We start from the raw sequence: 25483 nt of genomic DNA, 5'->3' as shown, positions 1-25483 counted from the left end.
CATTGTCTGCAGATCGTGAACTATTAGGCTTGTGACAAGGTAACCAAGATCTAGTTTTTTACTTAGCTAATTTTAATCGGCTGGTAACCGAGACATCCTGGCCTGAAGAAAAGCAAGCAGCCTTGTTTTACAAAGGACTCAAGGATGAGTTAAAGGACATTCTTGCCCAGATAGACCCGCAGCCGACAGATTGGCAAGATCTAATAAACCTTGTATTGAGACCGGATCATCGTCTAGCAGAATGAAGGGGAACACGCAAAAAGACTGAGAAATATTCCTGGCGTGATCACAGAGAATCAAGAACGCAGAAAGATAGAACTCCGGAACCTATGGAAATCGGAACTATCCGGAGACCTTTGACCAAACACGAAAAAGACCTACGTAGAAAGAATGGACAATGTCTTTATTGCGGGCGCAAGGGTCATTTCGCCAAAGATTGTCCAATCAAACCAAAGAGCAAACAAGGTCCTGTCCAGAAAATTGCAGCTAATGCACAAGTTGAGCCAGAAAACTAGATCACCCGAGATGTAAAGAAGGGTTGCTCTTGGGTGTCACCGTGGACCCTTCACAGTCTAGACATCTCAAGCTGGGCATAAAAGTTCAAGTAAAGAAAAATAACTATTTCAAGAAGGCCCTCGAAGATTCTGGGGCTACCTGGAACTTTGTTGATGCCCAATTGGTTCGCGCATGGGGGATCCCATGCACCAAGAAGAAGAATCCAGAGATAATACAAGCAGTGGATGGAAAACTCTTGACTGGAGGCCCAGTAATTCTTCAGACTGTCCCCTTGTTGGTGATCTGTGATGGGGAAAATCAAAGAACCAAACATGAAGAGAAACTCATCTTTGACGTGATCCATGCTCTGCAGTATGGAATTATCCTTGGCTTACCATGGTTAACTCATCACAATCCTGAGAATAACTGGGCAGAACGGAAAGTCGTGTTCTCTTCCGCCTTATGTAGTAAGAAATGTCTCCAGACGTCTCGAGTCGCCAAGAATTGCAATTCTCACATAGCCACTGCAGCAGAGAAAGAAGTAAAGTTGCCCAGGCAGTATTCATCCTATGAAGATGTATTCGATGAAAAAGAAGCAGAAACCTTGCCTCCTCATAGACCTTATGACTGTCAAACTGATCTAACTCCAGGTGCGATACTCCCTAGCTGTCGTGTGTATGCCTTGTCAGAACATGAAAACCAACACTTACCTAGATCAATTCTTAGAGAATGGCTTCATCCGCCCTGCCAAGTCTCCTGCAGCCTCTCCTTTGTTTTTTGTCCCTAGGGCTAATGAGGACCTTCAAACCTGTATTGACTATAGGGGTTTGAACAAGGTCACGGTCAAGAACAAATACCCCTTGCCTCTGATTCCTGTCTTGTTGGATCAAGTGAAAAAAGACAAGATTTACACTAAGCTCGATCTACGGGGTGCTTACCATTTAGTCAGAATGAGAGAAGGTGACGAATAGAAAACTGCGTTCATGACAAGATATGGTCTCTTTGAATATACCGTAATGCCCTTTGGACTGTGCAATGCTCCAGCTGCATTTCAATTTTTCTGAATGATGTCCTTAGAGAATATCTCGATATATTTGCAATATTCTATATCGATAATATTTTGATCTACTCTGACAATGAAACCGAACATGTACAACATGTCAAGAAAATTCTCTCAGCTCTTCGAAAGCATAATTTATATTGCAAACTAACCAAGTGTGAGTTTCATGTTACCACAGTTGAGTTTTTAGGGGTTATCCTTACCCCTCAAGGGATGGTCATGGCAGAAAAGAAAGTACAAGCTGTATCTGATTGGCCCACTCCCACTTCGAGATGTACAGTGCTTCCTGGGTTTTGCAAACTTTTATCGCAGGTTTATAAACCATTTCTCTCAAACAGTGGAGCCAATCACCAAGTTATTGCGAAAAAAGGAAAACATTGTATGGTCTCCAGAAGCTGACAGAGCCTTTACAACTTTGAAAAAAGCTTTTTCCACTGCCCCAGTCTTGACTCACCCTGATGTGGATCGTCCTTTCATAGTCGAAGCAGATGCCTCAGATGTGGCAATTGGTGCAGTCTTGTCACAACGAAGTAAAGACACTGGCCAACTCCATCCTGTAGCTTACATGTCTCGAAAGCTGAACAAAGCCGAACAGAACTATGTCATTGCTGGAAAAAGAGCTTCTGGCGATCCGTGATGCCTTTAAAGAGTGGAGGCATCATTTGTTGGGTGTCAAGTACACTATCACAGTATATACTGATCATCGCAATCTCCAGTTCATAAGTTCAGCTAGACTTTTGACTCCTCGGCAATTACGCTGGATGCTGTTTTTTGCAGAGTTCGATTTTGTGGTAACTTTTCACCCTGGTAAAGATAATCGCAAAGCAGGCGCCTTGTCCCGCCAAGAGTCTACCACGTTGCCTACAATCCAGCCTTCCAGAGCTATCATAGCTCCAGACAAAGTCCTCTGCATCATAAAAAATGAAGACTTCTTTGAAGACATCCATAATTCCTTCACCATTGAGAAATGGCAGGCATGGGCTCGAGCAGATCCCAAAAGATCAATCAATTCAATTCAAAGAAGCTTTATTGCGGCTACAAGAGCCAAAAAAGCGCGAGCAGTAATAAATACAAATAAATGCACATGATAAAATAAAATTGCAGGTAAATATGGTGATAAAAGGGAATGAAATATAAATAAAAATTAAAATGGAATAAAAATGAGATAGAATAAAATGGAATGAAATTAGAAAAAATGAAATGAAGTGAAATGCACTCTGCAGGATGTTGGGACAGTCTTATTTGGAGTCTTTGTCCAGGAGAGTTTTCCCTCTAATAAGCCAACTAGCTCCGAGGAATTTGGCGATAGCGATCACTAGCGTTGGTCTGGTGTCTGATCTGAGGATTCGCAGAGCTAGCGCAGAGCAGCGTGCTCCCAGTAGTCTGCATGCCGGGGCCAGCCATTTCCTACGGGGGGCAGTATACGCGGGGCATGCAAAAAGGAGGTGAGGGAGATTCTCCACGGGGGCTTTGCAAGCAGGGCATGCGGTGGATTCGTTGTTTGACCAGCTGCTGGTGAAAAGTCTTAATGGGAGTGTTCCAATGCGGAGCTGGAAGTACAGTTTCCTTTCCCTTGGGGCCGTGATTAGGTCCCAAAAAGTTTCGTACTTGCATGACTCTTTTAGGTTGGCAAAGTCACAAGATAATGTAGTGTGGAGTGCAGCCCGAGTGTCTTCGTTGTTGGCCCTTTGCCAGTAAAGTTTCTTTAGTTCGCTTTTCGAGGGAAAGACTGACGTGGCTGGTGAGTTCCAGAGATCATCGAGCCCGATAGAGTGGAGTAAATCCTTGATGGATCGTAGCCAGGGGATTCTGTGCAGGTGGTCGGCTTTTAGGATGACCTGTAGAGCTTCGGTGAAGATGACAAGTTCCGGAGTGGTCCAGAGACGCCGCCAGTACAGCAGAGGTCGCAGGCGGGCTTTGTGACCAATGCGTTTGATGCCGAGGTCCTTGAAAAGAGGGAACAGATCAATCAAGCAAGGACTACCTTTCCATGACGCACGTTTGTTTGTACCCACTACCAAGCTTCGCAAGTTAGCATTTCATTGGTTGCATGTTATACCTACGGCAGGTCACCCAGGCACTCCTAAAACTCTTGAATTAATCCAACGCTACTTTTGGTGGCCTACTCTGACAAAAGACGTCAATACAATGGTCACTAACTGCGAAGTCTATGCTCGCATTAAGACAAGCCATTCAAAACCAAAAGGTTTGTTGCAACCGCTTCCAACTCCACGTCAACCTGAATCAGAAGCAATTGAAGCAATACCTGCGTGCTTACGCTGAAAAAGCACTTCATTCCTGGACATCAATGCTCTGGTTAGCTGAACTAGCCTACAATAACTCGTTTCACACCTCCACTCATGTCACACCCTTATTTGGCTGGTTCGGCTATCATCCTGATACCTTGCCCATCACAATTCCTCAAGAAAGTTCTCTTACACCAGCTGGGTCGGAAACCATTCAACACCTCTACCAAACCCAGAAACTAATTCAACAGCATCTAGAAAAAGCTAAACAAAAATACAAAAAGCATTATGACAAGAAACATTGTGAAGGACCTCAGTATCAACCAGGTGATAAAGTGTGGCTTTCTACAAGACGTATGGACTTGAAGAAAAATCACATGTTTAATCCCAAATTCATAGGTCCTTACACTGTCCTCCAGCAAATTAATCCAGTGACCTATAAACTGCAGTTGCCCCGGTCACTACATATTCATCCCTCCTGAAAAAAGCAGTCCAGAAGGTACACTCCGAACTCCAGTTCTAGTACAGGGGGAAGTAGAATACGAAGTTAAACAGGTGTTGGACTCCAAACTTAGAGGTCGTATCCTGTGGTACCGGATCTCTTGGAAAGGTTACGGTCCTGAAAGTAACTCATGGGTCTCCGCATCTGACATTCATGCTCCACGACTAGTGAGACGTTTTCATCGTCTTAACCCAGACAAACCAGGCCCTAGAGCGCGTTTGGGAGAGGGGAGTACTGTCAACATCAGGACAGTGCGCGCACTATGGGCGATGAAAATGCAAAAACCCAGCCTTTATGCAAGAGCATAATTCATGCATTGTGTTTATATGCAGTATGTTAACCTTTTGCATTACAGACTTTAACCTTGAAAAACACTATTAATGATGTTTGCAATAACTGTTCATTTGCAAGGTATTGCTGCAGGCTTACTGAGTGTGTTTGGGTGTGGTCCCCTTCTAGGACCTTTTAGAAGCTTTCCCTGCAGCATGACTGGGTGTGGTTTGTGGACTGGGCAAGACTCTATATAAGGGAGCCAGCCCAGCTCCACGGGCTCACTATTCAGAGGTCCCGGTGCAGAGCAGCAGCAACTTCCTGAGCTCCTGTTCCGGAGGCCTACCTTGATGTTCCAGGCCTGCCCCGCATTGTATTGGTGATCCTTGAGCAGGACGGTAAGGCGGAGGTCGGGCTGGACCCCCGACCCCGTTCTCAAAGGCTCTCGAGTTTTGGGCCTACTTGTAAAACTTTCAGAGTGAGCGAGGCATTGCTCTCATGTAAACCCTGATGTTCAGATCGGCAACAGCTTGCGCGATCATTTCATGGCATTTGCATATTCTTGTTCGAATCTGCAGTGTGCGCGATTCCTTTCCAGCATGTAAAACGTGATGTTCAGATCAGCTACAGTGTGCGCGATCATTTCATGGCAATTAAAACTTTGGTGTTTTGTATTTGTAGAGGTGCAAACATTTATCCTGAGCTTTTGGATTTCCCGTGAAGATGCTTAATTCAAAGTGCGACCTTCTTTGTGCATATTAAGTTCCTAGTACAGTTCCTGTTGTTTCCAGGGAATGTTTCAGATAGCCTTTGTCCTCATGTAAAAATGCAATGTTTGTTCTGAAACATTATTCTAGAAGGTTCTTGTATTCTAGACAGTATGTGATATTTCATGAAAAGCTCATGTGAAAACATTGTATTAACCATTCTTGATTTTTTTCCAGGTACCTAGTTTTCTTGAGGTCTAGTTATAGTCATTTCTTAGGTTATCCATGGTTACAGTATGAGAACGCTTAGAACCATAGTCTAGTGAAAGTCAATGTGATTATATCTTGATATTGTGTTGTTTAACCTTTTGCTTCCTACAGGTCTCCTTCCCAGCTGTTCCCTTCCTAATCCCCTTTTCCCCCACTTGGACTCTCTCAGGCTCTGTGATATTTTCTATCAGAGTTTTGGAGCTGTCTAGTGGTGGACATGTTGGGAACGTGCGCAGGCCCCGAGGATCTGGTCTCCCTGACAGCTCCTAAACATGCTGCTTGCTTGGTTATTTTCAAGATTAAGGTGTGGCATTATGCAGGGGATAGTCTTTGTTTTCCAGGCAATCAATCACGGGTTACCTTATCAGAAGATACTCGGTTGGCTTGGCTATTTCCTGCAACTGAGGGGTCATTTCATTTAGTTACAGATGAATATCTATATATATATGATTGGCCTCATTTAAGTATTGAGTCTGGGCCTTTGCATACAAATGTCTCGTATTTTTCTCTTGGAAAGTTGGCAACTTTAACAATACGTTCTAGCTTCACTTTTCTATCTTTGATTATTTTCATTATTAGTCAGGGATCATTATCACAGCTTTATAAAATATTTAAATGTGCTTTCTTCTTTGCCAATTGAAGGTTGTACTGATAAGGGGGGTTGTAATACTGGCTCTAGGTTATTTTACACCTTTTTGTACCAGCTACCACATTAAAATACTGGGCACACTGATAGAACACCAGTCAGGTGGCAGCCTGCAACAAATGTAGAAATGCCCAATGTAACTGGAATGTGGCCTAGCGCGGGCTACCTTTGGAGCTGAGATCTAGATTTCAAGTCCCGGCCTTGGCCTCAACATCATGTGATTTTGGGGAACTCACTTAATCTTCCTGTGCACCAACAAACCGTGTGATATAATCAGGTGCTTATGTAAAGCAAAGTAATAAGTTTACTCTATATAAAAATACAAAAGTAATGAAGATGGCATTGAGTCACGTGTGCCTACTTCAGAGTGGCCCTCACATTACTGCAGCCTTCTATATTACATAGCAGTTGTTTTTTATGCACCAAATTCTTATCAGATCACCACTGAGAGCTGAACGATTGTTTATAGATCACACCCACACACATGGTTCCTTAGCAGATACATTTTCACAGTGCCAAAGTTGCATCTGTGTGTGTAATTGTGGGCTCCTGCACTCAGTTTTGGGGACCCACACTTATTTGTGTTATCAAATGGTGATCCAAGAGGTCCGAAAGGCAGAAGAAGGAGAAAGAGAAAGATATGAAAACAGTATCAAAGAGAGAAATGGATGAAAAAAATGTGCTAAAGTAAGCTTAAAGGACAGGAAGTGTAGGGTGGTGGTAGAAAGAGGAATGAGGTGGAATATATATATATATGTATACATATATATATGTTTATGTATTTATATATACCAAATAATGCACTGCATTAAGATTTACAAAGAAGTACCACGAAAAATCAACTAAAGTTGCTGTGTTTTTAATATCTTTGACTAAATTGGGGAACCTGATTAGAACATTTGGTTTCTCTGTGATCTCTTATGCCGATGACACGCAGATTGTAGTCTAGGTCTTGTGTGATGTCGAAAAGGTGGCCAAACAGTTTAAAAACTGCATGGAGCAAATTGTTATCTGAATGAGGGAAAATTGCCTCAAGCTAAACTCAGACATGTCTGAGGTACTTCTATTCTGCAAGGACTCTTCCTTCTGGTCTGCTTCCCGGTTACCTCACACTTCCTTCTGGTCGTCTTCCTGGTGGCCTGAAAACCTTGGCCCTCTAAATGTTTAGGGGTCCTCTTTTACAGAAAACTATGGTTCCCAGACCACATTAATCATTGTACCTCATCCTACTTCTTCCTTTTGAGAACCTTGAGGAAGATGTTTCCTTACATCCTGCTAGAGCTCCAAAAATCTGTTATCATTGCTTTAGTCATCTCTAGGATTGACTACTGCAATGCTTTATATATGGACATTCAACAATGTTTGTTGAGGAAACTCCAGATTCTCCAGAATGCAGCAGTTCGACTGATCAGATCGGTCTCTGAAGCCACAGTCAACCGCCATTAGCTCCCAATTCACAAATTTGTCTAGTCTACTTTCAAGGTACTTTGCATGGCACTCAAAGCCCTTCACAATGCTGGCCCGGAATACTTCAGAAATACCTTCCAATGGTACGCCTCCGAACAGCACACTTCGATCTTCAGCTGCCACATGTAAACTGTGGAATTCTATGCCTTTCAAGCCCAGAGCTCAATCAGATCTACTACAATTCAGGAAACAGCTAAACACTTGGCACTTTACATGCTCCTCTCACATTAGGTTCTTTTATTGGGCTTGTTCTGACACTAGCTCCAAGACACCTTTGGGCATTTGCACGCTTTAAAAGCCTTTTACTTACTTACTGTGTTGCATTGTGCTATGTGGAGAGAAGTGCAGAAACATATCGACTAAGATATGGCATTGCTGCCCTCTCCTCTAGCGCTGATACATCAACAGGCTGCCTAGTGCCATGGACCCACCTTAACACCACTGTGCACAGTTGTGTGTGTGTGATGACTAGCATAGGATCTTGTACTGTAATGGTATCTTTCCATTGCAAAATACTATGCTTTGACAAACTTTAAAACTTTTCCCACATTGGATGTGTGCTGTAAGGTGAAGCAGATATGCAAAGTATGAAAAGATAGGAGAAATAAAAACGTCTCCTGCCTGAAGTTAGTATTTTTTTTTATACAAAGCCCTGTATACCATTTTTAGTAAATGGGGCTTCACTTTAAAGCCTCTCAGCAGTAGTGTGAGAATGCTCCTACTCAAGAGATGCCCTTTTGATGTGATTTTGACATAATTTAAAGCACTGTTTGAGTATATTTTAGGACTGTTTCCCAGCACAAAAAATGTGTTATCCAGGCAGGTAAATATTTTATGAACCCTTTGTACCAGTTTGCATCATTTGTTGTGACCATGCACTGGTGCAAAGGATTGATAAATCTGTCCTAGGAGTTCCTCTAGTGAGAGAGGCACATGAAAATATAAATAAAGAAGAAAATTCCTTTATCTCCAAATGAAAGAATTTGATATTTCAGGCTTTACGGCATAGTAAGCTCAGACTGATTGCCACCAAAATGTTCAAGCACAAAGCAGTCCCTTCTGCAGAGGACTGTGCTTCAAAAAAGAAAGGAATTACTGCCTTGTGTTCATAGAAAAATGAAGGAAACTGGAGACTGAGACACAGAATTCCCGGAGCACGGTTTGTGTACAACTGGGGGAGCTATTACAATACAATGTGGGCTTGATTTGCAAAATATGTGGCGAAGAAAAGATAATTAGGGACCTTCTACTGGGAATCTGCTGATCATTAACTATTACTTCTAGTGTTTAATGTCTTTCTTGTTCAATTGGCAATGTGATTTCAAAATTCAGTTCAAATGCAATCTCAAGTTCCAAATGTTGAACTGGATTCTCACAGTCAAAACAAAAGGACATAAAGCCACGGTGCCACTCATCTGCTGCAAGGTACGCCCATTCAGTACCTGGGTATCTTCGACTTACAACTCTTTTTATTTTTGATCTCCAATTTAAACTTATTTCTCCTTCACTCAAATCTGCAACTGCTCCTGCTGTTGTTTCTAGGTCATCATTTATAGCTCATAGCACATCAGGAATCTTTTCATTTGTTTGCAGAGTGGGCCACTTGTCTCCTTTCACAGATTTTCTACACAGTGTTGTTTGCAAAACTGGACTTACAACTCATCTTGGTTCAACAGGAATTTGACTTGATATACCTGCACCATTATCCTCTTCAGGAGGAGTCACATCTGCATGACTTTGATCTAACTCAGCTCCACTCTCTTCAGGAAACGTGATTTGTTTCAACTGATTTTCCCAATCATCTGCTTCTGGAAGAGTTCTTTGATTCAGGCTTGACTCTCCTGCTACATCCACTCCTGATTTTGCTGATGCTGATAGAGGAATGTCAGGAGTATCCTCTATTTCGTCGTTCAGAGGAGTACCTGGATCTTCACCAGTTTGCACTGTCTCTGCTTCTGTGCCGGTTTCTGCAGTCTCCTTTTCTGCTCCTTGAGACTGTACAACTTTTGCTGGTGCTCTCAACAATGGTGGATTTTCTTTATCATCCAAAGGATAAGGCATTTTTCAAGTGTGGCTGGCGTGAATCCAGTTCAGGATTCCAGCACACTTCACAGCAGTTGTTGTCACCAACACAATGTGGACCGGACCCTTCCACCTAGGTTCCAGACAAGTCTTCCGCTTTGTGCTTTTTGATCACCACCCATCTACCAGCACGGAGACTGTGAAACTGGTCTTGAGATGGTGGCCCGGCTGTAGCTTCCACCTAGTGAGAAAAACAGCTAACTATATCAGCTGGACCTTTGTAGTAATCCAGCACCAAGTCATCTGTTATGTTTACAAGAGCATTTGCAGAAACAGCTGGCAATCTCATTGCTCTGTCCATCAAGATTTCATCAGGAGAGAGCCCAGCCTTTCTGTCAGATGTATTTTGCATGCTCATTAGCACCAAAAGCAAAGCATCAGGCCATTTCAGACTAGTAGAGGCACACAGTGGCTTCATTTGTTCAACTTATCCAGAAGCTTCAGGGCGGTAGTTACATTGCAGCGTCTGCTCAGTGTTTAAGGCTGAACATATTAATTTTATCATCTTGTTATTGAAATTACTTCCTCTGTCTGATTCTTAAGAGGCCAGGAATCCAAACCTAGGTATCAACTCCCTAAGTAAAAGCTACGCTACTGTGAGGCTATCATTGCTATGTGTAGGGTAGGCTTCAATTCAGAGACTATAAAATGCAGACAATCACCAACATGTATTTCAAACCACCACACACAGGCATTTCAATGAAATCCATCTGCATAACGTGACAAACTGCTTCAGCAATCTGTCTAAATTTTGGATTGAACCAGGATTGCTTAAATGTGTGAATCATTCCATCCCTGCCAATGTGTGCTGGACCATCATAGTATCTTGCCATTTGCCTTGGTAGACAGTCTGGCAAAACCACCTGCCCTTCATTTGAAACCCAAATTTCAATAATTTCTATTTGAGTACAACGCAATTGTATCAAGCTTTTCTTTTCACCTTCTGGAACTTCATGCTGGAGTCTCTTTAACTCCTCCCAAGTGTCAATCACTGCTAACATATAACTTTGAGTTGTCTCATCAGCACTTATTGCTCAAGCATTTTTCCACTCAACACAATTTAATGTGCAAAAACGAGCAACCTGATATGCATAGGAATTCCCATAAAGATTAAATGGCTCAACGTAGGGCTTGTAATAAACCATGAATTATATCACCACTTCTGATTTGGTGAGCCAGAAGAGGTCATAAAACCTCTGTAAAAAGTGTGACTTTAAGCTGCGCAGAAATAGAGCATGTTCTAGTAAGAGCCACCAGTTCAGCCATTTCTGCAGAAAATACTCTTTGAAGCTTTGAGTACACCAGAAATTGTGAACACAGCATACCCAGATTTCAATGTTCCCGCATTATCTCTTAGACACGAACCATCAAAGAAAATTATTTGATTATTCTTCTCTAAGAAGGTATCCTGAATATCAGGTCTGGGTTTTGTGCACAGTTCAGTAACTTCCAGGCAGGCATGTTCAACTTCTTTTAATTTCTAATTTTCAACATTATCTAATGGGAGTGTGTTTGCTGGAGTAAGCACAGTGCATCTCTTTAAAGTGACTTTAGGTGAACCTAAAATTAACAATTCATATTTTGTCAATCTAGCATTTGTCAAGTACTGGTTTTGGTTCTGGTAAGCAATACCTCCACTGAACGAGGGACCAGTACGATTAAAGGATGTCCAATCACAATACTCTCACACTGAAACTGGCACCAACTGCTGCAATATTTTTTAAATAGTCGGGCAAAGCTGCAGCAACAGGATCCAAAGTAGCTGAAAAATGTGCTGCAGGATGGTTGACGCCACCATGTAACTGTGTTAGGACAGAAAGTGCATAGCAATCACGTTCATGACAAAACAACAAAAATGGCTTTGTGTAATCAGGCATTCCCAGAGCTGGTACACTGCACAGACTCTCTTGGCTCAGTAAAAGCTTTCATGCAATCTTCATCAAAGGGAAGAGGATCAGTAAAGTCTTTGTGGGTCAATCTCTGTAGTGGCTTTAGAATAACAGAAACATTGGGAATTCATTGGTGACAGTAGCTCACCATTCCCAAAAACATCCTGACATCTCTTTGAGTAACAGGATGTATTTGCAAAATAGCTGTAGCCTTTTCTCTGGAAACTTTCCTTGCAACTTTCTTTATCTGATGTCCCAAATATTTAATTTCTTTTTGACAGCACTGTAATTTCCGTGGGGACACTTTATGCCCATTTTCACTCGGATGATTCTATAAGGCAATAATATCTTGCTTGCATCCTTCCTGTGTCTTTGAAGCAACCAAAAGATGGTCAATGTATTGAACTAATGTTGATTGGAAAGGCATTTCCAATTATTCCAAATTCTTTTCAACACATGATTAAATATTGACGGAGATTCTGAAAAGCCTTGTGAAATCCAGCACCAGGACTAGACAGGATTACAGAATTTAAAACAGAAAAGAAAGTGGCTATCCTCATGTAGAAGAACTGTGAAAAATGCTTGTGTCCACCACCGTGAACCATTCTGCAGCACATGGACTTTGGATCAAAATCACTGCTGGATTGGGTGCCAGTGGACAACATTTAACCACAATATCATTAATTTTTCTCAAAACTGGATAATCGAAGACTTCCTACTTGGTTTTTGCACACCCTTAATAGGTAAATTACATGGGCTGCTCAGCACTTCTTATGAAACGCATCTGGTGCCATATGATACTTTGCAGTTTGTGAGAAAACTGCATTAGGTTTGACTGTGACTTTAACTGGTTCAACTCCTTCATTTAGACCAATTTCTTTCCCAGAAAGATCCCAAACCTTTAAAATGTACCTTGTAGGTTAGTTGGCAGATCGTGTACTGTGAATGCAGGATAAAAAGTAATCAATGGAAATTTTTAATTAACTGAATTTTATTCAATTGGTAAGGATGATTCATCATCATCATCACTATTTGCTTGGATGGCAATTCCGTTATTCGTACAGGTAATCAAACATCTTGTTTTACACAACAGGTCTCTTCCCAATAAGGAAACTGGACTTGTGTCGCAGAATACAAATTTGTACAAGCCTTCAAAATTGCCAATTTTGACAGGAATCGGTTTAATAATCGGGTTTGTCAGGAATTGATTTGCAACTCCTACAATCTGCACTGTTTTTCAACAAAAGTGGCACATTAGGAACTTCTGCAGTTCTGACTTTAGAGCATGTAGCTCACGTATCAACTAAAAATGAGACTTGATGACCCATTACTGTTCCATTTACATAAGGATCCCTTTGATCTACTTCTAATGAAGCTGCTAACACACATTCTTCCTCATCTGAAATCTCACTCATCCTCACTGTAAAGTGTGAATTGTTGAATCATCTCATTATTTTAATTTAATCTTTGACCTGTGTTCTGTTGAGGAATCATCACCTGCTGCTGTGCCATTAGAGCTTGCGGTATCTGCATTTATTGTGTAGTGAATCCTATCTTGTTTTGATGGGAAGCAGGAGTTAGCTTAGCCCTTTGGCTTTTAGACTTGTGCCCCGTCACCCAGTAACTTTTAGCCTACTTAGTTTGCTCTGTTTTAGCGTAATTATTTAATTATATTTTTACAAGATGGCTGTATTGTTTCTAGTTAGGCCAATGTTTTAGTTTCACGTTATCTGTGCCACCGCGCTAAGGCATCACTATCAAGCGACAAAGATAAACAAACTGTAGGTATTCACATTAGGTACTTTCCCTCTTCAAGCCTTCAAGGGAATTGTTTACATAAATTACCGTCCCAGGCATGTCTTGTTATCTATTGTTTAGGAACAAACCTACGTCACAGGTACGATCAGATCTGTATAAATACATCTCACACAGATAGTCAGAGGGATTCCGACCAGATGCCAACGCTGCTATTGATGCTGCATGTCACCTTGACGCTGACCCAGTCTTTGTGTCCACATGGAGCCTGAGCTAGAGACCTCATTGCAAGATAACGAGGTTTGGAAGGCTCTTCTCTTGGATACCACATTGGCAGATTAGGTTTATTACAACTAGCTCTCTTTAGGTTAGAGATTAGGTTCATCATGCTAGGGTGTTAGGACATATTTTATATTTCATGTCATTTTATGTTATTGCAAGATGGTGGGGGGCTTCATATTAATGACACTCGTTTTCATAATTCTGTTTCTTGCACTGTTCATTATCCTAATCATTGCAGCCCATGCCACTTATCGTAGATTGCAGTTTTGTTAATAAAACCTATTGAAAGCTTTACTGCATCTCCTTCATTGCCTGTGTTTGATTGAGACATGTTGTACATGTAAGAAAGTTGGTCATCTCTGTTTAACCACGACCTCCCTGAGATGTTACACTTTTGAGTCCGTGCGTAAAGGCTGCCACAAATCACCTTTTACTGTCTGGGTTTTTGGTGAGGTGCTGCATGTAAGCCCAGAGAGTTGGCACGACAGTTGCGACTTGTTGTAGGACTGGCACAGTCTCCTACAAACATACGTACTGTCATCCTTAAACCTGCAGTCTTGCCTAGAGCAAGAGTCAAATTACGACAGTTGCTGTGGCATTATTTGCAATTGTGGCTACATTTGCTGTGACTGTGGTATCTGAAAACATGGCCCTTGCATCTGTTGCGGAATTTGCATTTGATGAGGAATCGGCATCTGATTATACATATTCTGGACATTTAAATTAGGGTTCGGAATTCGCTGTCCTCTAAAATTTTGAAAATTATTGTTTTCATTCATCTGCACAATATCTTCCTGCATCATCATTGGACACTCCCATTTTCAATGCCAGAGGCCCCCGGGAGTGGACAAGGTAACATTTTTCATTGTCTGCATATCACCTGAATTAACATTAGTATTCAAATCGACGCCAACAACACCACAATTTCCATTTCCACCCCCACGTCCTCTGCCTCTCGCCTGACCTGGACTCTGAATCACCTGCAAGTTTCTCTGTTGTGGAAAAATTCCCTGCATTCCTGATTGTTCTGCTTTAATCTGAATCACCATTGCCTTTTCTTTAAATTTCTTCTGCTTCATTTTAATCTCTTCACTGCAATATTTAGCAAACTGCAATATGTCATTGATCGGTTTTGTTTGCCAGCAAATCAAATGACTCTTAATCATGTGGCCAATGTCAGGTCTCAATCCTTCAACAAATCTGAACACAAAATGAATCATGTTTTTATGTTCAATTGTTTCTGTGCTACTAGAATGTTTAAATGCCTGCAACAACAACAACAACTCCAACCTAATATGGTGCCTGCCTAGAACGCCGTGACAATGATTTTGGGACCAAATCGAGGAACTCCTCGTCATAAATAAGACCATCTGTATTTAGAAATTGATTTTCTCAGACGTACAATGCCAATGCCTTGAAAAAGCCCCAGGTGAACACACCACAAGGGGGACAAAACATGTGTCTGCTATTTCTTCTTGCACTTCCTGAATTAATTACCATACATGGGATCAATAAATGCACTTAAAACTGAACACACAGATTTGATGGATTATTGCTGGAAAGCGATCTGAAATGTCTGTGATTTTTTGAATGTGGGTTTTTGATTCTTTTGGAAACTCTCATAATCTGCATGTATCAACTCTTTTGCTTCTCATGCTGTCCTGTCAATTCTCTACCAATCAAAACTTTTAGGGGAAATCCTTGTTTTAAAAAAATCAAACACTTTGTAATAGCATTTAATTGCATCAGGAGATGTTGCACCTGTAACTGAATCTTGTGAAGCTCTCTTGTTGGCCAGTCAACACTTCTTTTGCATTCAACCTATAAATCAACTGGAACCACTATTTCTAACAAGGTACTTAAATCTTCCCACAGGCATTTTGTGTGTTTCACAAACCTATCTGTCTTCTGATACCATTCTATTGGTTTCTATCTAAGGCTCGGTAATCATTTGTGAATGACAAATATCACTCCTGTTCCATGGAACATGATCATAAATCTCTCTAGGAAGTTCTCTCATTGGTAATATCTCTGTAACTTCCTTTCAGTGGTTTTGATTTCTCAATGTCTACTTCATATTTCTCTGCAAGTTCTGATAATTTCTGATGTGCCAATTCTGCTCTGTTTGTACCATCTTTACACATGAAGCGTAATTCATCTTCATTATATGAGTCAATTCTAGTTAACTCAAGTGTTCCGTCAATGATTTAATTTAATTCTAAATTTAATCTTGCCAGATTAAGCATTTTTCCTCCTTCCGCATTTTGTTTTTGCTCCATTCACCGTTTCCAACCAGTCTGTTGACTGCTGAGCTGTTAAGCTTTGCAATGAAACATTTACATTAGGTACACTTTGTGGAGTAATACATGGAGCCTCAGGTCTCATCACAATTGAATTTAAATTTGAATTTGATTTCTCCAAATTTTGTAAAGTCCTGGGACAGGTTAAGTCTATTAGTGGGCCTGTCTTGTCAAAAGTCTGATTAATTGGGGACATAACTACTATAGATGCATTGAGTTTCTCCATTTCTGTATTTGTGTTAAAAAGATACATCATTTCTTTATTGCAGGATTACTTAAAATCGTTGCAAAAATGCACAAGAGTACAACAAAATAAATACAAAAAGATATATATATATGCAGCATAAAACCCAGAAGACCTTCCATCATAATGAGTTGTAATCTGTTTAGTTGAATAACAATATGACATACGCACTTTCAGTACAGATCATCCACTAGCAGTGAATAGGGTATTATCAAAAGCTAGCATTGCGAATATGAACAAAACTGCATTTCAACATAAGAGGGCAAATTCTGCCTATGTAAAGGATTTAGAGTGCATCCCATCATTACAAATCATCAGCTTTCAGAACTTTCGGTGAGATGTTTTGTTAGGGAAAGTGGAGTGCCTAAAATACATACAGTCGCCATTATCAAAATCTAGACCAATAAAACAATTAAAGTTAAAACCCTTGAATATATATTCAAGCTTTTGGGGTCAGAAAACACAAGATAAAATACTAAAAATTGATATCACAGTATTACACAATCACTTGTAAAACGCAGTTTATTGCTAAAAAAAAGTCTAAATGAGCATAGAGCGTTCATTCAGATTTGCTTGCCAACTGCGTAATAAACTTCCCGAATTTGGCCAATTCAGCTGGCTCCTTTAGGCGAACACCAGTGATCTGGCCTCAATAAAGTGCATTGTGCATTCATCAGTGCCAGGCAGCAGCATAATAGGTGGATGAATGTCTCTGTTTTGTATCCATAAGGCCTGCAACGTTTTGTATTGGTGAAAGAGTTCCATTTTGGGTTCAGCATCTTAATCTTCAGGCCAATCAGTCTTGCCAAAGTAATCTGTGTCATTGAGGCTTTCCTAATTGTGCAGGCCAAATATGGCTGAGGTGCCAAGTGCTGTGAGACATTCATGTAAGATGCCGCCAACGCTTCTTGCACAGGAGTGTTGCTCAGTTTTTCCAGGTCACTTGCTCAGGAAAGTGTTTTTGTTTGTCTTTTCAGCACAGAGTTGATTGAAATATGTTACTGCACCAATTTGATCAGTTCTGTTGGTCAATTTGAAAGCTGGTTAGTGCTGCAGTTAGGTATTGTGACCAGGGATTCATTTTTGTTTCAAAGATGTGGTGAAGAGCTGATTTCAAAGTGTTGGTTGGGGCCATGATTATCCTGTGGTAGTATTTCAGGTAGACCCCCATTTGGGCCCAATTCTGGCCTTCCAGGCCAAATTCTAGCCTTATCAGATGACTCATTAATTGTGGCAACTTGAAAACTCTTTTATAAGTTTTAACTTGGAGCTTTTCTATCAGTGTGGTGAGTTGACCTGGATAGGCTTCATGTCCATAATTGAAAGCTGGAAGGAAAGAGGCTTTGAGAACTTGGAGAATTAGTCTTGCAGAAGGGCTTTCTATGAGGTTATTTAACTGACATATTCCTTTTATTATGAAATCAGCCTTTGCCTTAAGGTGGTGAAGATGAACTTTGGGCTTTCCCTTCGCCGATAACCAAACGCACAGATAGTTGTACACGTCTGTTCTGCTAATGATAAGTGGTCCCATTTTCCAACGAGAATGCTGGTGTTTCAATGACCCTCCAAAAATGACTACTTTAGTTTTGGAAGCATTTACCTTCATTTTATTTGCCATGTTGTAACTGTGCAAGGCAGTTAATGCTTTTTGTTGCCCGATTTGTGAATGGTCTAGCAATACAATATTGTCTGCATACTGCAAAAGGGTGACTTTGAGGTTCCTGATTTTTGGTGGGATCAGGTTTGCATGTCTTAGCACCTGAGACATATCAGCTGTGTAAAGGTTGAATAATAACGATGCTAACACACATCCTTGTTTTAGCCTGTTGGTGGTGGGGATCTCCTTGCTGACAGCAGAGCTCGACAGCTTAACCCTTAGCCAGGTGGATGTGTACAATAGAATTATTGCCCTTAGTAACTCGCTTGGGATACCCCAATTTTTGAGTTGTCTCCATAACAGGTTCCTGTCCACTGCATCAAAGGCTGTGAAATAATCCACGAAATATGCAAAGAGTGGCATTTTCTTTTTAACGACAGCCTCATGAATCAAAAAAGAAAGGGCCACAATGTTGTCTGTGGTCGTGAAGTTCACCCTAAAGCCAGTTTGACAAAGGGGCACTATCCCCGTGGCCTCACCCACCTTTGTAATTTTTCTAAAAGAACTGAGGTGAAGCCTTTTGCTTCAATGTCCAATAGGGCAATACGACGATAATTAGCTGAGTCGTGCCTATCCCCCTTTTTGTGAATTGGATGTAATATGGAGCCTCTCCAATTCAATGGTACTTCCTGTGACTTTGGACAGGAGCAGTAAAGTGCAGAAAGAATTGATGACCAGAGCTCTGTGTCTTCCTTGAAGATTTGTGCTAGAATACCAGACGACCTCATGCTACGCAGGATGATGGAAATATCACCAAGTTTAGATTAACGTTTAGATATATCGAAAGTTCACAAACATTTCATGAAATCCAGGTATTACCAAAGGGGATGTTAGCCAGGTTTCTTGCAGGCATAATATGTTGGCGTTTTTTAGGAGCTGTTGAGCTATGTCATGTTTTAGGAGTTTCGTCAGGCCACCACGTTCCAGGAGATAACTGCCAAATGGCGTTCAGACCTTCCTACTTAGCTATTGTTGTTAGGCATAATGCTGAGTAATACTATAAGAAGTAATGGTGCTCCAATTTGTGCTGATTTCATTTCCATGGTCAAAAGACACCTTTCTAATGCAGCTCATTGGAGTTGGATAAGTACAGGATATAGAAAGATTGGTATTCCGCCACTCGGCCTTATGGTGACCCCCCTTTTAAAATGTTACAAGTGCTAGGTTTTTGATGCAGAGTTTCACTTTTTTTTTTTTAGGGGAATGGGGTATTTAGGCTGACCAATCAACTCTACTATTATGCCTCGTTCCTCAAGAGTCCGCTTGTTTGTCAATACCCGTTCTGCCAAAGCCAGGGAACCTGAAGTCATTATGGTTGATTTACGGTGATTACTGTATTCAGGTAGCACCTTAAATGCTACAAGATGTTGTCAGATTTTATGTTGATCGCCTCTGGTAGTGCCTTGAATAGCCATATCAGGTTTGAAAGGTTCAAGATGTATTGGTTGCCTTCTGAGCGGTATTGGAGTATATGGGCTAATTCGGCAGAGGATGCGCTGTTCCTTGTGGCATTAGTTCCCTGATTCTTTCCTCCAGTGACTTTTGGTTCTCCCTGTTTGCTTCCAACTGAGGTGTAAGACATAGCTCGATGATTGGTCAGTTTACCTTTGCATTTCGGGGTTGTGGAGCGAGACACTGGCACTCGCCACAGCAGGAGTAGCCGGTTTGGAATCTAATGTATTCTCACTGAAGATAAATGGCCACAAGGTTCACTTGGTTTTATAGTTGTGCTGCCATTGTTATGTGCACAAACTTGGGCCAGTAACTGCGTAGACTGATTGTCTGGGAGTTGCAGAGCATTCTGACTTTCCTTGGTTTTTTTTATCAGTCTTCCTACACTTAGAAATGGGATATGTACTTGATTCTTCCGGAGATGCAGCTGTTTGTTCAATTCTTTGCTGTGCCTGTAGTGTATCCTTTTTTGCTTTACTCTTTGCCTTTTTTAGCCTCTTTTTGGCTCTCTTTATTAGCGTATTTGACCAGTGTGAAACTCTGCTGTTTTCTGAGCCATTAGAGGTACCTATAATTCTCTCCATCCCCATCCCTCGTTGGGGCGGAGTGGGGGATTGGTGTGAGGTGTTCTTGGCCTCGGTTTGCACACTCTCCCTAGCATTTGAGGAGTTAAGCGAGCTGTTGAGCCGAGGCGGTGAAGCCAGGAGTGCGATAGGGGTTAAGAGTGAATGCACCTCTTGGATTAATGTTCAGTTTAATTCCATCACTGGGATTTGATTTGCTTAACTTGCGCTGTATCGGGTACTGGTGGCCTAGCAAGACCTATGCTTTGGAGAGCTGTTTTCCATTTTGTGATCATGGTAGTCAAGACCTCTAGTAGGGACGATAGTTTGTCCACAATCGACGTGCAAGCACACGCAGATGTACTGTTGCTAGGTGCTTTAGTGCCGATGCATAGCCCTCTTTATTCCACGGCTGTGAACTTCGCTTCTAATTTATTGATGGATTTAGCTAATGCATGTATAAGGTCCAATTGCATTTCTAGCTTGTCCGATTGCCCTGTGAGAGCATTTATTGTGGCTGTCAGAGTTGTGTTGATTGATGCCAGTAGATCACTCTGATCTGTGTCAATTTGAAGTACCGGAGAAGCTGCCTTTTTCTGAGCACTTGGTAGATCCATCTGGCTTATATTATGGGGCGAGTAGTGCTGAGTGTCAAAAGAGTTGCTGTACTTTGTTTCACTGCTAGCCACCTGTCTGCCTTTGAGAGCAATATGTGAGTCAAGCATGGGAGCTGGCAGCCCTGGTAGTCCCGCGCTAAGACGAGGCATGCTCTTTCCAATAGCGGGCTACTTTTCTGTGGAGTCAGTACAATGTAAGATGCAGCAGTACGGGTCCTGTGCTCCAGTTTGTTTGGGGCTGACCTGAAAGCTGTGTCGCTTGGGGGACTAGTCAAGATGACGTTTCCGCTACCATGTTCAATCCAGTCCTCATAGTTTGTGTGGTTTACCGTTGCCATTATTGTGTTGCATGTGACACTGTTTGATGATATTTCTATGACTGTGTCATCCTTCGGCTGAAGCGATCCATTATGTGCAAGGTCCCGGCAGTTTGTTGAGCGTTGTTTAAAAGCTTTCTTGGCGCCTAAGTTAGCCCCAAAAGAGGGCTGGCCTAAAACAGATGCCGGTGTTTTTGGTGCTCTCATGAAAAAGTCCAAAACTGATCTTTGAGGGATTCTTTTGGCTAGCTTGCCCTGTTTTGCTGTTGCTTTAGCACTATTCTTGTTTAGGCATGATAGATCGTGACTTTGTACTGGGTTGGAGAATATCTCTTCGGTGAAGTTTTTATGTCTTTCATTCTGGTGTGGTCTCGGGGTATTAGACTGCCACAAGGGCTGAAGCATCCAATGCTGTGAGCAAATTGTGCGTGAGAGTGAGCCCCTCAGGCTTGCTTTACATATTTTTCCCTGAAGGGCTTCTGATAATATTCTCGATAGCCCTGGGTTGTAGGTCTGTCTAGCCCCGAGACGCCTTGCCACTAATTTAATTCACCAGCGAAAGGACAGTAAGTTTGAAATTTTCCAAGTATGGTCTTTTTGATTAAGATGAGCACTGACTTGAACTCTTCTTAGTGACCTTGACCTTGCACGGGTTAGACATTGCATTGCTTGTATTGCTTGTGTCAGGCCTGGGATTTGGAGACCTTGGCCCACCGGTGAAATTGTGGTTAAGGATGCGTTTAAGTGCAATAGGGGCAATAGAAGCGGTATTGACTGCGTTACAGGTTGTGTTACAAGCCTTTGTGTCCATGTCTGAGTCGCTAGATCGTTGCAGCGCTGAGCCGCTGTAGTAGACATGGGTGAAGCAAATTGAATGAAGTAAGCAGAATGGAGTGGGCGGCAGTGATTTGTTGTTGCAATTAAGTTTGAATCTTAGACAAATGGCATGCCGGTGGCAAAGACAGACAGAGTCTACATCTGCCTGAGCTGGATCTGGGTCATGAATCACCACACCAGTTTAGGAGAGTTTAAAAATTTAGATTAACAATGCTAAGATCACGTCAATCATGTGCAAGACAAAATGATAAATATACAAGAACAACACAGACTGACCAAAGCATCTGAAGAATCTTAATCTAACCAAAGCATTAATCATTAGACACTCCAGAATAACAATGCATAATAATAACAAGAACAAGTGGAAAATAGACACATATACATTTAATTATCGCAGATGAATTTTTCACAATCAATTTACACAGTCCAATTTAAATACTGGATCATTCATCCCTAATTACTACTTTAATTTGATAAGCATGTTTGGACTTCATGCAAAAAGAAAAAATAAGAAAAAAATGAATTTGGAAAACATATAGCTATGACGCTAAACAAAATAAGCAGATGGATTCTCTAAAAGAGAAAGCAGAAAAACCTGCAAAAAAAAACAAATGCACATTTGTTATACCTCACCAAAATAGATCAGCAGGCAGCAATGTCTTCATCAACAGAGCATCTGGTCTTCATTGGGCAGCATCAGTATTAGAACCATGAATGGGGACAGTTCAGTAAAGTTGGGCCTTAATGTATCTGAACTGATAAAATTAATAAGCAAAGTCAGCATCATCACTCTAGCATTGAAGATTAAGAACTGAACCTAAAACATTGCTATATTAAAGCCCCAAAAAGTAACTAACTAAGCTTCTATTCGACAAGGCTAAAGGATGAGGGTGTTATTAACCAATCAGGCTTTGCTTGCGTCTTTCATGTATCTTTTTCTTCGGACAGTACATTTGGATTGGTTCATCTTCTCTCGACTCTGGCTTCCGTAACTGTAATTTTATTTTATTCAGAAAGCAACATGAAACATGAAATTGTGCACTGAAGCGCATTGTTAAATTACATAAATATTATCTCAGGAGACGAGAAGAATGAAACAAATAGGGAACATAATTTTTCCACTGTGTGCAAGTCACACAGGATGTTAAATAACTAAACTTGTAGAGCATTGTGTAAGGTCAGCAACAAGTGAACAATGCACATCAAGCTTCTAGAAAACAATGCTAAAACATAGGCTTTTAGGAAATGCTGAACATAGGCCTTTCACTAATGCTAACACATGAAGAAAATAAAACAATTTAGTAATCAATTCAAACCATTTATTTTAACAATGCATTAATAAATAATCTTCCGTAGTAGATATAATTACGAATAATCAAAATGTTTCTACATTAGACATTATTAATTTTCATAATGCACATTCTTTATGGTGTCCACCATGTCAGTCATTTTAAAAATACACGTTTATTTTTCTAAACACACGTTACGTTAAATATTTTGCATTTTAGTAATTCAGTTTTTATCAATAAAACTTGCTCTCTAACAGTAGCAAAAAGTATCTTTAGGTGTTGTGGGACTGTTACTATAGGAACAGTCACTGAATTTGTGAAGCATTCGTTTGTGAGGGTTTATCCGAGGGCATTGCCCACACTGATGTCACTTATAATGGGGTACAACTTACTTAGAAAGAAAAGTCAATGTTTAAGCAGTATTACTGTGAAACGTCTAAGAACAGTGCTGCATTCTTCCAAAGTCAATGGATTAGTGGGAAGAATTAATTGAATATTTAAGGCTTGTATAAAAAAGATTAAATGCAAGGAAGGAAAGTGAATTTGCTCAACATGAAATGCTCTGGGCTCATCACACTGCTCCAAATTCTGGTAAAGAAACATTTCCTTTTAAGTGCTTGAGAGAATGGCTGCCAAGTTCAACATTTTCTTCACTATGGTTTGACGGCTCTAAAGTTGATCAGGAGTTCAGTGGAAAGTTTGTGAGGTATCATCAAAAATATAAAATAAGGTACAATGATAGGAAGCATGTCACTCATGAAAATGAGTGGTATTTGTGGAAACAGGGTGTGCATGAAGAAACCTCCGTTGAGTAGAAAACGACAACTGCAATTCTTGCACCAAGGAAAAATGGTGTGGTATTAAAAAGTGGGGAATTTGAGGCATGTCCAGAGCATTGAGAGGTTCGGATATAACTGGTCAAAGAAAGTGAGGGTGAGGCACAGCTTGATAAAGGAGCTGACAGGTACACTGGTAGAATGTTATGCATTATTTCTCGAAGCATTAATCTGGATATGGCATTGCAGATCAGAGTGTGTTGTTCATTTTAAGTCAACTGGAAAGTCTTCTCCCTATCAAATGTCTCCTCCAATTGTTCTGTTATGCTTCTCTAGAATGTACTGATGGTACTGCAATTCCAGGCCATATGAAAAAAGTCTGCATTAGTGAGTCACATCTTGGACAGTTTTAGTAGTCAGCACAGAGTACCCAATTTATCTGTTTTGGGGGCATATATGAAGTGTAAAGGTAGCTAAATTGAATATATTTTAGTTTTGAATTCCGTGATGCTCAAGTGTTTCCCAAGACCTTCCCCTATTTTAAATCAGTTAGGTCCCTGCCAACATGTTCCTCCCTGACTTTTTGAAAACTATGCTTGTACATGTTCCACAGTGATTTACAGACATATTACACTAGTAGCCACCCTTTCACTATAGCAAATAATAATTGTAGTACTCTGTGACTGTGGTTTTGTCGAGCATGACCATCATTTGTAGACTAGTTTTAACTATGGCTCAATATATTAGAAATCAAAAAACTATCATACATTTTTACCCTTATAACAATTCCCTGTCTTTGTTATCCAGGCCTCAGTCTTAGACTATTGTCTCTCTTGCCTGCTGTGCACTGCCTTGCAGTCTGCCCAAAGAGAAAGGCACCACTGAGATCTTGAAGTGGCAGGATCACAGCACTGCTGCAGTGTGCCCAAGTGGACTGTGCCAGTGAGACCCTGAATATGGCCAGTACCATGCTACCATCCTGAAGTGTGCCTGAAGCAGAATGAGCTAGTAGGATCCCACAGCGGCAGGACCGTAGCACTACTAAAGTGTGCCAGAGCAGGCTGCCCTGGTGTGATCATAAACATGGTGCTCCAAAGCAGACCAGGGTGATGTATCACCAGACAGTGGAGGTGGAGCCATGTTGCTGCCTGAGAAGTTCTGACGGCCACCCTGTGACTTCTGACCCTGCCCACTGACTCCGTGCCCAGAAGAGTGTCTGCTGTTATAGAGGACCGGCATAGACACCAGAGCCTGATGACAGCCAAAGTAGCGGCTCTACAGCTGATTTATGTTTTCTATAAAGCAAGAGTAGGCTTTCTCAGGAGAGGAATGGCAAGAGTTTTTTTTAAATCTACAAATCAGGTACTATACCAGAACTCAAGTTGTACACTGCAAGGTAATGAAAGGAGAATGGGCAACTGCTTTATCCACCTTGGCACTGCTTGGATGCAATGGGGAGCCTGATGTGACAAAATGAACCTCAGAAAGAATGTTATCTAGAACTACATGTTTAAAAGACGAATGGATGGAGGCTAATATACGTGAAAATGAGGTGGAGAAGAAAACTTTTGCTAGAAGAATGTGTATCTGATCATGGGAAAATGACATAAGTAGTTTAGTAATTTAATCCTGGAAAAAATCAGAGTGTTCACAGCAGAACTGTTGAACTGAGCAGTGAAAGTATTAACTAGAAGGATTTTTTTTCAGATGAACTGTGATTGCGGTAGCACTTAGCTTTAGTATTCTGAAGCAATTTTTAG

This window comes from Pleurodeles waltl, chromosome 5, assembly GCF_031143425.1.
Source record: "Pleurodeles waltl isolate 20211129_DDA chromosome 5, aPleWal1.hap1.20221129, whole genome shotgun sequence".
Classification (NCBI taxonomy): Eukaryota; Metazoa; Chordata; class Amphibia; order Caudata; family Salamandridae; genus Pleurodeles; species Pleurodeles waltl.
Note: the sequence above shows the minus strand (reverse complement) of the source record.